A 16,183-nucleotide genomic window follows, 5' to 3' on the forward strand; every position below is an offset into this window, starting at 1 on the left:
GTGTTGGCAAGATCCCTTCCTTTCTCTGTACAGGGAATTTGGTGTGTGTAGGTGTAATGCAGTCATGTGACATGGCACCATCCTGACACCAGTTTACTATCTCATCTGCTGTGAGAAGTAGGGAGCCACAGTCAGCTTCACTTCCCTGGCAATGGTACCCCTATAATATATGCGTTTGCATACAAAGCTTGTTGCAAACATGCCTTGTATTTTTCAAACAAACAAACAAACAAACAAGTAAAGTATTTTATTTGTGTTGTTGTTTAGTCGTTTAGTCGTGTCCGACTCTTCGTGACCCCATGGACCAGAGCACGCCAGGCACTCCTGTCTTCCACTGCCTCCCACAGTTTGGTCAAACTCATGCTGGTAGCTTCGAGAGTGGAGTACATTTTATTTGTACTCCACTCTTAATCCATGGCTGGGATTCCTGCTCCTGCAGGTTCAGCATTCTATCTACTAGTGTTGGTGTCTAGTTTATGACAAACACCATGAACTTGGGTCTAAGGGGGAACTCATGAGATCATGAGGAGCAGGGCTTTGGTGGTCCATTGCTAGAGATGAAAAAATATATAAGGGATACTTGGGTGATTTGGTCTCTGTAGCCTCTGAAACTGGGTATTTCAGAATGAAAGAACTTTAAAATAAGGGGTATTCCCTCAAATCATAAGACATCTAGCACCTCTAACCTCTTCTCTCTGCCCCATTCTCTGGGGGCAAGAGCACTGGGAGAGTCAGTGGAGGAGGGGAGTTGAAGGATCTTCTGGAGCAACAGCCTCTGTCTCTGACATCAGACACTTCCTCTCACTCTCAACCACTTCCTGAGCAGCAGCGCATTATTTTCTGCTGGTCGACTGCAAAGTAGAGACCGGGCATGGGGGGGAGGGAATACATGCTTGCAAGCACATGGCAAGGGAATGGCGGGTTGGTTTTGCTGCATAACCTCTCCTGATTTTCTACCCTGAAATTTAGAACTCGGAAATAAGAGTTCACTTGCACTCCAGTGCTCGCGGTCCCAGCCTCCCTCCCCCACAGGAGCAGGAAGTCTGGAAGCTGGAGTTCTCTCTCGGCTCTGCTACCGACTCCCTTAAGTTCCTTGGGAAAGTCCCTGACACTCCCTAGCTCTTTTCCCCATTAGCTCAATAAGAATAACAATAAAAAACGCTTGGAACCACCCATTTGATCTCTGACACATTTAGGGCAAGGAGGTTTTAATGATTTTATCATTAGGATCCTTAATGAACATGGCAGGATTCTAGGTTTTGAAGCGGAGGTGATGTACTAGGGACAACTGCCAGACCCTTTAGCCCTATAGCTCTTGGGTACCCAGGTGTTCAGTGCTTGCCTCCTAGAACTGTCTGGAAGAGGCACAGGAAAACATTGGCAGAGGCTCTTGAGTCTCAAGGTGGGGCGGGGGATTGCTGAGGGGAACCCATTCTTTGTGGTTCAAGGCTGGCTCTGACTCATACCTGGGCTAGAAGCTACTCTGCAAAGCTGACCCGACTAGAATACCCCTTTCTGGATTGTCTGAACTGTCAACCTGTCCTCACATAACCTGTCTGGGCCTGTGGTTTGTCATGTTCTAACAAGGCTATGCCATCCCTTTCAAGTGTCCTACCCTGACTGAAGCACATCCCCTTTTCTGACTGAGATTCTCACCATGTGTTTATGTTCTTCTCCATTTCTCTACCAGCATGTTTATCAGGCTGCTGGAGACTGTTGTGGTAGCAACCACAGAAACTACCAGCGAAACTCCTTCAGAAATTGCAGGTTCCCTATATTTCTAGGCAGGATTGTGATTGTTAGAAAAATCTAACACGTTCTCTCAAATACCTGTGTCCCCCTAGTTTTCCCAAAAGCAATTCCAATTTTACAGAGTGACTCACCTGTAAATGTCATCCCTGCTCTCTAGGGCCTTCTGATACAGGTTATCTGAATCACGACTTTGTGCCTGGGGAAGACATCTAGAACTGAGGATCAATAGAACTGAGTGGAACTGACTTTGTCTAGAATATATTTCCCAGCTGGGTTTGGATGAACCTCTCCCTTTGGGGTAACACAGTGTGGGAAGGGATGGATGAGAGAAGAAATGGGGAGCCTTTGCCTCTTCCTATGTTGTTTTGCTATAACTCCCAGCATCCCTGTTGTCTTGGGCTAATGGGAGTTAAGAGTCCAACAACATCTGGAAGGCCACAGCATCCCTGAATTAGAGCCAGCTTCGGTTTACTGGGCCATGTGAATCTTCTGAACCCGGAGATCAAAACACTGGGAGACAATAGGTGTGATTCTTTGGAGAGAGTTGTGATGTTTAGCAGTATTTTGCAAACATTTAGGGTTCAGTTCACTCATGGGAGGAGGAGATTGTCAAAAAAGAAAGAAAGAAAGCCCAATTGCTCTTTCCATCCCAGCCTGTGCCATCCCACGCAGCTGTCTCCCAGCTGTGTAAAGGAGTATATTTATAGGAAGGAGAAGTTGAGCAGGCCTTAAAGTCCCTAAAATTCATGGGTGTCGGTCAAGCAGAGGAAGAGAAAAAACAGGAGGAAGAAAAGAACATTCAGAGCCAGGGATCCTCGCAACAGAATAAAATGACTTGCAGCGGCCCTTGCCTCCTAATTAATTAATCAACCCCAATTTAAAAAAAATTCTGGAGTAACTACTGTTTTCCTGGAACTTCACAATCAAAAATATGAATTGTACACGCGCGCGTGCACACACACACAGAGAGAGAAATGCTCTAAAAGTTGTATTACGGCTATTCTATATCTATCTGCCTATCTCTCTCTTAAAAACACATTTTTCAGCCAGCTCTTCAGCCAAAAGGGTTCCCAGAGCAGCTGACAAAGTTCACTAATAATTCATAATTCATTTACTGCAAATACGGGACACCCAAGGGGAAATAATGTGTGTTAAATCTGATCTTGAACACGAGAGTTGTCGATCCACCCTTGGATTCTTGCCATAGCCTAGCAAAAAACCAGTGCTACAGTTTTCATATATCTGGTTTTAAATTTCTAAAAGGAGGTGTTGGGATTCATTCCTATCTGGAAGTCTTCCTACCCCCACCCCTGTACTCTTTATCACAGATACCCAACATCTGGTTGTGGTTACATATGCTACAATGAGATATTCTATAGCTATGTACTCCAAACAAAGCCAGGGCTTTGGCACTGGAAACAGGTTCCCAAGCTAAGCCCTAATAAATTCTGTTATCCTTTCACTCCTTCTTTTGGTTAAAGCTTTGGTATTACGTGCACTTGGAAATTTCTCCATTTAACACCTTCAAGGAGTAACCCCCATTCAACACAATGGGACATTTCCAAGTAAACATGGTCAGGATTGTGCTGTAAAAGAAAAGGGAGACTTGTAGAAGCAACAAGAAGGGAAGTCCTCAGTTTCTGGGGGTTGGGAGGAATTGGCACCCTGCCTTAAAAATGCAGAGCAGAAAATCTTTAATAAAAACAATTTTTAAAAATGCAGAGCAGAACAGATGGACATGGCAAGCCCAGGACACTGGGCTCTCAAGCATGGAAGTCAAAACTTGGGATATAAAAAGGGGTTTGGGGGTGGAGAGGCATACAAAGATGAAAAGAACTGGGTTGTGGTTGGTGCTTCAAAGCAATAGTAAGAAGTAGAGACTAGGTTGGAAATACAAGATTTTAAATTTTTATTGTCAATTTCTGGTCTATGCCAATTAATGAGCCTCATATTCAAACACACCATTCACATACACTGGTACCTCGAGTTACAAACACCTCAGGTTACAAACTCCGCTAACCCGGAAGTAGTACCTCGGGTTAAGAACTTTGCCCCAGAATGAGAACAGAAATCGTGCAGCGGCAGTGCGGCGGCAGCAGGAGGCCTGATTAGCTAAAGTGGTACCTCACGTTAAGAATGGTTTCAGGTTAAGAATGGACCTCCGGAACGAATTAAGTTTGTAACTAGAGGTACCACTGTACTCAGACTTAAAAGTGATCAGAATGATGAGAACTTATCTGCACCCAGAAGCTCACACAAGCTATTTCTGGCCCTTTCTGCTGATAGTTCAACTCCTTAGCAGTTAGAGTGTTCTTGACTATTCTGTGACTCTTCCGTCAACTCAGCTAATAGCAAAGGGGGCTAATTGCTTTTACATCCTTGCTTTTGTGACATCACTGCAATTCAGACATGGCTATGCAGTTCTAAACGACAGCAACCTAGGTACGTACTGTAAATCTTCATCTTTGGGGGGGGGCTGAATCCTTGTGTCTTGGGGAAGGAGTTGGCAAGTTTGGGGTGCATAACAGAATGAGGATAAAGAATTTTGTGGCTAAGCAGATTATAGGAAGCTGCAGTGCAAAACAGTGGGGAACCACTGGAGTAGGGGATGGTGGCACGACTGCATGGGACTCAGTTCAGGCTTGAGGATTTACCTTTTATAGTGTTTGTTTCCCCTATAATTAGCCAACTGTTCTTGTGCATTGAGAAAGCTCCAGGTGTGGCCAGTTAAAGGGCTTTAAGTGCTGACTCAGGCTTTGCCACCCCCTCCCCCTTTCTGTCCCCGAGATGCACTGGTCTGGCCAGTCTGGGTGCCAGGCCTCCTATTGTAGCAAAGCTTGGAGACGACGCCAACCTGGCGCCGTGCTCTGCCCAGCCCTGGCTAGCAGGGAGGCGGCTCTGGCCCAGATGCTCCTGCAGGGGCAGGTTTCTCCAGGGTGGAACGTGCCTGTGTGGAGTGAGGCTGGGCTGGAGACCTGGCGGGATGGATCCTCCTCTAGGGAAGTATTTTGCATACCCACTGGCTTCTCTCAGCACCTTGGTAGAGTGAGTTGCCTCCCAGTGAACAAGCTGTGAAGGCCCATTCCCTTTGGACCTGACCAGCATCCCTAAACGGCTTTCTCTGTGAGCTTATGCTCACATCTGTCAGCAGGTCTTCATTCTGCTCTGCAGTCTGCCTGTGCTGAAATCTTGTGCCTTTAACAACAGAGGCTACAGGCATATGTTCAGCAAGGGAAGCTTCCCCACTGTTGGATCACATTGCTAGGTGAAGCCGCACCTACGGAAGCTGTTAAAGGCACAGGGTCCTATTAAAAAGAATGACAGTAAACAAACATTTGTGATTGTGACATAAGAAATATCTTTGATAACTGAACCACAATATAATTTGTGGTGAATTACATCTAACTATAATTTTTTTTTAATGTATTTTTTATTAAAGATTTCTTGGTTTACAAAAGTATTTGCAATGTCTCTTTTTTCAAGTTACATTTTCTACAGATCAGTTTCATTTGTTGAGACATTAGTGTTACATTAGGAATAATAATAATAATAATAATAATAATAATTTTTTTTTATTTATATCCCGCCCTCCCCAGCCGAAGCCAGGCTCAGGGCGGCTAACAACAATAAAATAATACAACAGAAGAGGGGGAAAGAGGTGGGGGGGCCATGGTGAGTGGAGTTGGGAGGCTCGCCAAGTGATTTGGGGCCAGTTTTCACTCTTGGCCTGGCCTACCTCATAGGGTTGTAGTGAGAATAGAATGGGGAGTAGCAGTACTGTGGACACCACCTTGAGCTCCTTGGAGGAAAGGTTAAATACAAATGTAATAATGAATGAATAAATAGCCCACCTTGCTTCCAAAGAGCATACGTGATCCTTCCCCTTGCCCATTTTTTGTTGTCCCAACAACCCTGAGAGGAAGGTTAAGCCAAGACATAGTGACTGTTCTGGGGTCGCCTGGCTGGGGGGCAGGTGGTGGATTTGAATCCTAGCATTATAGAGCCCAATCCTGCACTCTTATCACTGCAACACACTGGCTGTCATATTGTACCTTTTCTGCATTGCGTGTGTGCAATGTTTTTCCCCTCTCTCTCTCTGCTTTAGGGTGACTGCTTCTTCCCTGTTTTACTGCATTGGACTTACCTGCAACCTCAGGATATCGCCAAATCTACCATGTACAAATGTAGGTGTTTAACAGGCAGTATGAACAATACAGGAATTAAAGAATGTTTACAAAAAAGAAAAGAATGACAGTAGCCTTGTATGTTCAAACAACTGCCTTACTACATTGTTTGCTCGTGCATGTGTGGGTTTGCCAATCCCACCCCCCGCCCCCTGGACAGAGCTCCTGTGCCTTTAATAGATGCATGGCAGATAAAAATTATTGTCTTCCAGTGAAGACTTGGAATTTCATGAGAATGTGGTAGGACCCTAGAGATCCTCCACTCCAGTTTCTACATCGTGGTTTCCTAAACTTGGGTCTCCAGCTGTTGGACTACAACTCCCATCATCCCTAGCTAGCAGAGCCAGTGGTCAAGGATGGTGGGTACTGTAGTCCAAAAACAGCTAGAGACCCAAGTTTGGGAAGCCCTGTTCTACAATCCCTTCAGCACTTCCCCCTCCACCTGAAATGTGCTTTTAAAATTCTGGATAAATCACAGGAGGATGTTGGGGGATTGGTTCTGTTCTGCCTACTGCCCGGTTTGAAGGGCAGGTGGGAATGGCTCTTGCAACATGAACCCATGCCTCATTGCTGTGTGAGTCAAGCACCGGCAGGGCCAGACCTATTGTAAGCCATAGTAAGGTGGCTGTGTCAAGCGGCAGAGGGGTGGGGGTGGGGGAAGCACCACCAAATGTCCTCCGCACTATGATTGCATGGCATGATCTAAGCAATATGAGGTTTCCAGATCCTGGGTGAAATACTAAATCCTTCTATGCCAGTTACTCTCAACTATTTCTTTAATAATAGTGGGAAGAAGTTTTTATCTCCAAGAAGTATTGCATTATTGATACAAGCCTCGAGTCTTTAGCAGCATGAGTCTGTGTGAGTGGCTGTTCTTCTTTCTCTCCTGCAAAGACACTGTTGCTTGGCCCGCCCTGCTTCTCAGGACTTTCTTGGGATAATTTCAAATATCCCACTTATTGACTGGCTTGGAAATCATCTTGATGATAGATGATATATATACAGTGGTGCCTTGCAAGACGAAAAGAATCCGTTCCGCGAGTCTCTTCGTCTAGCGGTTTTTTTGTCTTGCGAAGCAAGCCCATTGACGGATTAGCGGATTAGCGCTATTAGCGGTTTAGTGGCTTTTAGCAGCTTATCAGCTTAGCGGATAAGCGGATAAGCGGCTTAGCGGCTTAGAAAAAGGGGGGGGGAAACCCGCAGGAACTCGCAAGACATTTTCATCTTGCGAAGCAAGCCCATAGGAAATTCGTTTTGCGAAGCACCTCCAAAACGGAAAACTCTTTTGTCTAGCGAGTTTTCCGTCTTGCGAGGCATTCGTCTTGCGGGGCACCACTGTATTTTGTATGGCTGACTTGTATTTGGTATGTCCCCTCCCCTCCTTTTTGTAAATATATGTTCAGTCGCTTCAGCTTTTGTTGCCACTGACAGCTGTTGAAGGGGATCAGATAGAATTTGGCAGGACATGATGGAGGTGGCAGAGCTGGACTGCGTTGTTCAGGTTCAGCAGGCAATTTTCATATCAATACATTTGTGGGTTCGAAGGCAGCCGTAGAAAGAATGAGCCAATCTTGGAGGATGAGATCTTGATCCTGGAGTCTCACACTCAAGTTTGGCCATTTGCAGATTCCCCATTGAAATCTTTGTGCCAGGGAAAGGAGGAGTGTTGGAAGCTATGGAGCTGCAGCTGCAACTGTTATCTTCTAAGAGCGCAATACACAGTTTAATCATGGAAGAGTATTTTCCTGACAACACTAAGTTCTAGAAACCTAGATGCTTTAAAAATAAAATAAAACCCCAGGTGTCCTATCTATTTAATCAGAAGAGAAGTGCCATGAATGAAAGAGACGGGTGAGGGAAGCTTACATTCTGGTAATGGGACTATACTGTTAACACTTGGGATCCTATACAGCATCCCACTGAAACCACTTAAAAACTCCTCAGCAGGAAGAAAAACAAGCATGCATTCTCATATTGACTTTGGGTGGAGGGCTTCCCACAAACAGGTTTTCATTTTTCTCTGCCTCGAAAGTATCCCACTTGCTTTTTTAGGGGGATGGGCAGAGGCATGCATTGCTGCACAGGCTGAGTAGGAGGCAGACGGGCACAGCCCTGGGATGGGCAGAGACACGAAATGCCAGGATTAGAAACTCCCTGCCCTTGGCACTAATCCCTAACTGTTCAGAGAAGCCATAGCTTGGCCAAGACCCTTCTTCACTGAACACAAGTAAAAAGGGGTGGTTTGGTTTTTTGTATGTTATGTGGGGAGGGGCATATGCAGATCTGTAAAGAAATGGCTTGAGGTCGTTGGAGTCAGAACAGAGCCAAAAAGAACCAGGCTGAGATTGGGTTGGAAAACCTATATCTGGCTGATGGAGAGGGACATAGAAAGCAGGTGCAGAAACCAGCATTGGATGAGCAGTGGGGTCTGCTGATTAGAGAGAGCTAGAGAACAAAGGAACATTTCTTACATTTGGCATCGGATTTCTGAGCCTGGGTGAAAATTGAGAACTAGGATCCTGTGGAGTGAGTTGGGTCTGGTTTTGAGCAAATTGGAACCAGCTTAATATCCATCTTTCAGATTTCCAGCTGGCTGGCAACGTCAAGGTAGCATGCTGCTGGCTACACCCAGTGCCGCGAGTACATTCTTCTGGGACTCTGTGCCCTGTGGCCAGGCCTGGCTCTGTTACAGCCTCTCCCCTGATAAGAGCCCTACCTCTGTCTCTGTTTTTATGACTGTCTGGCGTTTAGTCCAGACCAGGTTTGTTTATTTCTGTCAGAGACCGTTCAAGTGGGAGTCTCCATATGCATGTCCCATTTGGAGAGGGCAGCTAAGGGCTGCTGGCTGTGCTGGAGCCCGTGCGTGAGCACAGTTGATCCTTTTGTAGTGCATTCATCCATGTACAGGTGCCAGCCATAACCTTCCCCATTTCAGACACTCCCCAAAGGCAGAAGAGGCTGCTACATTCCTCTCTCCCTCTGACAGCACATGAGCATCTGTGTAGAGGCTGCTCTGTTACAGTAATCATGGAATAAAAACTCCCCTCTCTCTAGTTCTGAACTTTCAGTCTTCCAAGCTGGGGTTGCAGGCATGTGTTAGTTGCATTGTGGGTAAAAACACACACCCTGCTGTTTTGCAGCTGTTTGCCAGCAACATAAGTCTTCAGTTGATCTCTGTGTTTTTTATTTTCTTTCTAAAAGTGGATTCAAATCCCTACTTCACTCATAAGGTCATACTGGAAAAACCACAATTTTACTACACAGTGTCTGATTAACTGTGCAGTCTTACTCCCAGGTTAAGTGTATATGGCAGTGAAGGGTTACCTGCAGCCTTGACTTAATTTTACATGAGTAACAAGGAGGGGAAGGGGAAGGGGAAGGGGGGGAGAGGGAAGGAGAACTCGGCCTGCTTTTGGCTCAGGTCCCAACAAGATTAGTGTTTGGCCAGCAGCAACAATGACTGAAGTGGAGTACCTGGCCTTTTTGAACAGAGAGCTTAGTTGGAGACGAGTGCTTGCCTTGTGTTTGGGAGACACCACTCCCTGCTGTCCGAAGAACAGTGTGTTAGGGCAATTCAGTTCAAACAGGACACAGCATCCACATGTAATAAAGGCTGGGAGGGGGGCAGGAGTGAGAGCCAAGCATTTCAGCTGTATAGCATTGCTGCCCCCTTCTTTAGTTTACATGTGTGGGGTGCCTGGCCCCCCTTGTGGTTGGAGTGGAGCATGGGTTGCTGTCGGGTGTGTCTGGAGTTCCAAAGTGACCTGCCTGTTGAGTCCTAGGCTGGAAAGCACTATCAAAGTGCTCAGGTTCCTCTCTGTGTTCTGGTGCCGGCGTTATATTCCAGTTATCATCAGGAAATGTTCTATCCTCACTTGGGGATTCATCCTAGCTGAGGTAAAATGTCATTTGGGACAAGATATATATAAAAAAATACGACGGGGGAAGTATATTCACAAGATATGCTCTCTTACAGTAAAGTTAAAGGAAAGCTATTTCAGGATCAAAAAGCTACATGGGTATTTCCAGTAGTCACTTAAAGTTTCTTCTGGATTTTGTTCTTTGTGTAGAAGAATTTTGAGGGTTCTGATATGGCACCTGCTGTGCCTCTCTGGATGGCAGAGCTGTCCCAGTCCTGATTATTTCCCCTTCCTCCTTTGGATAATTCAGCGGGGGCGGAGGTGGGTGTTATATTTAGTGCTTCCTATCCAATGATCCCAAAGGGCTTTCCACAGATGGGGAAGCTGAGGCCACAGTGGGGAAGTGAGTCACTCAGCTTCAGATGCTGAATCAGTAATAGGCCCAGGAATAGAACCCAAGAGTCCTGACACCAAACTCCTCCCAAAATCTGGATGGTCTCATTCCTTTATCAGAGATTGCAAATGCTTTAATCTGTTCCTATGTGTGGTTTTCCGTTTTCAGAAGGAAGTCTCAAATGGGGCTCGCTCACAAGTAAGCCAGTATGAGATTGCTTAAGGCCGTGTCTGCTTACTTTGTAGTAGCTCCAACTATACAAAGTGGAGTTTACTGAGTAAACAAACGTAGGATTGAACTGCATGCAGGCATACATTAAAGTCTAGCTGAATTTGGTTTTTATGATGTATGCTTTGAATCCTACAGATTTAAATGGGGGTTGGGGGTCTATTAGGCTGTATTGTAGGCATCTGTCTGTCCTGAGATACATAGACTGCACCACTGGAAGAGAAGTCAAACCATTGCATAAGAAGCACTGAAGTGACCTCCCCCCCCCCAGGGTGCAAGCCTGGGCAGTGTGTATGGAGGTCCTGGACTGCCCAGATAACAGGACCCCAGTCTTGGCCTCACTGATGTGATCCAAAGGAAAGCAGAGCAATCCATTTTGCACCAGTTTGGTTGCAGGAGTTGCTGGAAGGAAGTATACAAGGCACCATCCAACTGTCTTAGGGACTCCTCTCCAGATTGATGTAGGGTTTACTCATCCTTTTCTTCTCCCATAGATATCCTGCATACTTTCCCCAATGAATCCTGGGAATTGTAGCTCTATTGGTATAAACTACAGTTCTCAGGATTCGGGGGCGGGGGGAGCTCTTTAAATGTGTGGACACAACCATAGAGTTTATTATACCAACTGCATTAAGGATTGGGAGACAACCATACACATACTTTTATGGAAGTTAGTCTAATTGAACTTAATAGGACCTACATTTGAGCAAACATATTTAGGGTCAAACTAAAGGAGTGGTCTTATTCTTAGGGTTGTATCCAGCTGAGTTCTGCTTAGAGGAGATCCACTGAAGCTTTTGAAGTTAGTCATGCCCATTAATTTCAATGGGTAGGACCAGACTGTTTACCTGATAGTAAAGCCAATGGAACTCAATGGGTCTGTCTTCTGAGTAGATATGCATGGTTCCTATAGGGATAAAGAGTTCTTGAGTTAACTCAGGCCCAGCCACTTTACAGCTTTCAAGTTCAGAGTCATCCCTTTCAATTGTGCCTTGGATAATTGTGGACTATACCAAGAACCACTACTTTTCGATAGAAAAAAGGTTTGAATGAGTAATGGTAAACCATCCCAATGGCTCAGTCAGGGATACCAATAGCATTTTCTAGGCCAAGCACACTAGATGAGGATTCAGACCAGGGCCAGATTTACGGTAGGTTTGATGAGCCCTAAGCTACTGAAGGTAATTGGGCCCTTTATATATCCAGCTGTCCTTTGTCAACAACAAATTGTCACTGTTTTTTTATGTTGAATATATGCTATATGGTAATTTATGGACCTAATAGGTATCTAAAGCCATTTGCACATAACAAAATATGTATTTTATCAAAGTAATTGTTGAACTGAAATACAATTAAGAAGAAGTATATTAATAGCAAACCAGTGATATTTTAGGGAGCAGGCTAGCAGGCAGGGCCCATTACTTACATCATAGGAGCCTACATAAGCACAAAACAAAACACTGTTGCTGTATGTAGGTTTTATTTTATTTGTTTTTTATCTTATATTTTGGAAATGTAAATCTAGTGTTTTTCCTTTAATTTTTTGGGGGGCCCCCAAGAGAGTAAGGCCCTAAGCTATAGCTTGTTTAGTCTATACATAAATCCGGCACTGATTGAGACCTCTGGCCCAGTTGTGAAAGAGGATACAAATTTGCATAACATTTTCACATGCTTCCTGTGTATGGCAGCTTTCATCCTCCTTTCCAAGTGGGGTGGAGAGCTCAAAAATAAAAAAGGGGCCATGTGGAACTGAAAAGATGTATGATAGACAGAATGTAATCAGGTGAAACTTTCCCCATCATTTTATTTTGATACTAGAAAAAAACAACCTGTTGGATTCCTGCCTGCCACACAGCTCTAAAATGCAGAAGAGCCCTGCGCTCCCCTAGTGCGAACCCTAAATCATGAAAACAATTCAAGTTTGATGAGTTGTACACCAGCTATGTTATTGTATCTTTTTTCCATCAGTTGTTACTGGGCTGGCAATACTACATTCATTCCAAACCAGGTATACTTCTGATGGCAGTTAGGAGGGGGCAAGGGGAGGTTAAAAGAGATTTAACATTTACAGTAATCAAAAGTTCAGGTGCCCATGCTTCTATAAATTCCAGATTAAATTGTCAAAAAGCATGTAGTGTATTCTAAGAGCATTTGCTGTGATTATTTTTTATACCTCATAATCACTACACTAGGGTTTACAGCACAGGTCAAACAGCCACTCTTTTCTCTCTCCCTTTTTCCTTTAAGTAAAAAGGATTTAAGTTTTTAACATGAATATATCCACAGTGGTACCTCGGGTTAAGAACTTAATTCATTCTGGAGGTCTATTCTTAACCTGAAACTGTTCTTAACCTGAAGCACCACTTTAGCTAATGGGGCCTCCCGCCACCACTGTGCGATTTCTGTTCTCATCCTAAAGTAAAGTTCTTAACCCGAGGTACTATTTCTGGGTTAGCGGAGTCTGTAACCTGAAGCGTCTGTAACCTGAAACGTCTGTAACCTGAAGCATCTGTAAGAAGAAGAAGAAGAAGAAAAAGAAGAGGAGGAGGAGTAATAGTAGTAGTAGTTTGGATTTGATATCCCGCCTTTCACTCCCTTTAAGGGGTCTCAAAGCGGCTAACATTCTCCTTTCCCTTCCTCCCCCACAACAAACCCTCTGTGAGGTGAGTGGGGCTGAGAGACTTCAAAGAAGTGTGACTAGCCCAAGGTCACCCAGCAGCTGCATGTGGAGGAGCGGAGACATGAACCCGGTTCACCAGATTACGAGACTACCGCTCTTAACCACTACACCACACTGGCTCTCAACTGTACCACTGTATTTTAGTGTTATACCAGCAGCAATAATCCATCCGCAGGAAGCCCTCCATGGCTGTAAAGTAACAAACTACCCCTACCCAACATGTTGTTCCTACAATCACCTTATCCCCCCACAAAACCCCTGCATCTCCTAGAATTAAAAACAAACCCAATACACCAAGGGACAGGATAACAACCCTAGCCTACACTACAGGATTGCCATATCCTGCTCTCTTTCTCATCCCCCCTGCCCCAGCAATATTAATACAGCAACACTGGGCTACTCAGCAGGGCTGATATAACCCATGTTTTCTCAGCCATAATAGCCACAATCCTGCCATACAGATATACTAATGATGGGTTTTATTTTTATTTGCACTAGCAAAGTAATTTTAAAATAATGTTTACTCAGAAAGCGCATGGTCTCCTCTCTTTGCTACTTTTTTGTTTTTGGATGGACATGCACAGCTATATTTAACTCTTGGATTTCTCAATTATTTTTTTCTGGGCAACAGTCGCTTCTCTACCAAGGAAGATGGAAAAATACAGCTTCAGAATGAACCAGGAAGTGTCTTCTCCATTGTCTGGATAATGGATGTCCTGGGTCATTTTTGAAGTCATTTTTGGACCTTCTTCAGGCTTGTATCACTCTAAATTTCTCTCTATCACTAGTGTTTCCTGCTTGGCAGGGGGTTGGACTCGATGGCCCTTGTGGTCTCTTCCAACTCTATGATTCTATGATTCTATGATTCTAGTCAATCACATCTCTGACTTCACCCATTGGCTAAAAACACTGAGAGGTGAGAGCAGGCTTTTTCCTCTTCGTGCAGTTGTTTTGAATGGTGCCTGTAAATTTTGCTTCATAGCGTTTGTTCCAAAATGCTGAGAGGCTAAATTTTAAAAAGAAAAGAAAACTCAGCTGCAGGCCCCACCCTCTGGCTCTGCTCCTGGTACAAATGTACCCCCTGCACCCTTATCTTGGTGGCCATAGGTTAAATGGAGCCATGTAGCAGAGTACAAATGGCAAAATAAAGAACCAAATTCCAGTTCTTTGAAAAGCTAGCACCCTGTGGAATGACATAATCAATCACAAACATAATCAATCACAAAATATATAATGCATAGTTAGATTTTAGGCTGTCGTCTTAAGTGCGCTGTAGAGCCATTCCTATCGATTGTAATTTTTAAAGGCTTGAAGCCCTAATGAAGAGCAATTTAGCAATGTAATTAATGTACTGAATGCCAGATTAGCACACAAATGAAGTTGACAAGTTAACCTATACTCGGTCACTAACGCAGAAAAAGTTCAACTGCGGTTTTGTCTTGCATGCATTGGATTGAGTCCAGCTCCTCTGAATGCAGCGGGTGTTTGGCCACTGACTGCAAAAAGAGAGGAATTGTGCCTTTCCTTTGGAGAGCTCAGGGAGAAGACGGAATTTGTAACTTGGGTGTGATGGTACAAAAGTGCTGGGTTGACATTTGATTCAAGCATTCATTGCAATATTTGAAATAGGTTGCTTCTGAGAATCTCATTATTAAAAACCTGAGAGGAAAACAGAAGAGAAACCCATACTGCCTGGAAAGCTGCCACTAACCAAACCTCCTCAGATCTGTACTGCTACTCAGCCACCCACATTTCATCATTTTAATTGTGCTCCCTCCTGCCCTTATTGATTGTGCATTCAGACAGACAGCTCTAGCACATTCATGTGGTAAGTTCAGATAGACATTTTTTCCAAACCTGATGTAATCTCCAAAAGTGCACAAATATAAAATGCAGTTAAATGATGATGCCACTTCATTCATCCACCTTCCCCCCCCCCCGCCCCCAAATATCTCCATGCCAACAAAAGAGGTTTCAGGGGATTCAAGGGTGCACGAAAGGTCCCAAAAGCTAAGGCTGGGATCTAGCATGAGGAGCTGTCCAAGGTTAGATTTGCCCAGGATGTTGGAAGACCCTTTCAGGCCTTTCGGGGGGGGGGAAAAGGAATTCTAAACACCACTCCCTCTGATAGGCAGTTCATAGGACTCTTCAGGAGTGAAATAGCTATGCACACTATATAAAAAAAGCAGAATCCTTGTGTCTTCTTCTTCTCGGTCAACAGTGCAGTATTTCAATGACTCCAACTTTTTTAGTAGGTGTTGCAGCTCTACCTGGATCCTTACCATCCTCTATTCCTGTTCCTGATTTCCTTTGCCCCACCTTCTTTGTTCCAGTTCTTCATGTACTTTGGACTGTATTATTGGTTATGATCTGTGTTTTGGCCTTAACCTCAGACTCCACTCTGGGTTTCTTGGAGTGTTTTCCTCAGCCTGGCCTGTTGCACTAGCCTTGATTTATAGAAATGTACCTCCAAACCAATACAGCCTTGACAAGTGGAGCCTGAAATCCCAAAGTGTGTGAACCCTACACATTATAAAGACTATATCAGTACTTCATCCAGTCTCCCTTTTGGCCTCTAATTTCTCCCTCTGCCTCAAACCACTCCTCTTCCCTCCCCCCCCAACCCCCCTCCCACAAAGCACTATATGATGCCCTGTAATACTTTTTTTTACAATTGTATCACACTGTGGATCAGTAATCTTTTATTCCTGTGCTTTACATGATAAAGAACAGCTCAAAACAAAAACCAAAGAGTACAATCTTAGTCATACAGAAAATGCATAGTCCTTACTTTTTATTTGTACTCAGTTTATATGTGGTTCTAAGGAAATTACCACATTTGTCCCTATTGACCCTTTGAATAGGGACTTTTGAATGCTTTTGTTTTATTAGAAATGCAGAAAAGGTAAATTATACTTCTGCATGTATGACCCTCGGAGTCCCTTCCAACTACAAATCTATGATTCTATATCACGAACAACTATCCTGGGGTTTCTGCTGGAATCATAATCTGCTGATTATGAATGGAGTCATAATCAATTAAAAATGGCTCCAAATTATGAAAAAAATAGCAATGTATTTTAGA

The 16,183-nt window shown here is 44.2% G+C and overlaps 2 long non-coding RNA genes across 2 annotated transcripts in view; one reads left to right on the forward strand and one right to left on the reverse strand.

The window, feature by feature from the left end:
- Positions 1 to 16,183, forward strand: part of LOC309333407 — a 48,937-nt gene that overhangs the window by 18,404 nt on the left and 14,350 nt on the right. The gene's annotated exons all lie outside the window — the stretch shown is intronic.
- On the reverse strand, positions 395 to 15,718 carry LOC309333426. Its single transcript, XR_014152511.1, has 3 exons — positions 15,369 to 15,718; positions 11,267 to 11,325; positions 395 to 5,057 (listed from the first exon to the last, which is right to left on the reverse strand). It is a non-coding gene; the product is annotated as an uncharacterized lncRNA (long non-coding RNA).

Source organism: Podarcis erhardii (genome assembly GCF_964252035.2).
Source record: "Podarcis erhardii genome assembly, chromosome: 2".
NCBI lineage: Eukaryota > Metazoa > Chordata > Lepidosauria > Squamata > Lacertidae > Podarcis > Podarcis erhardii.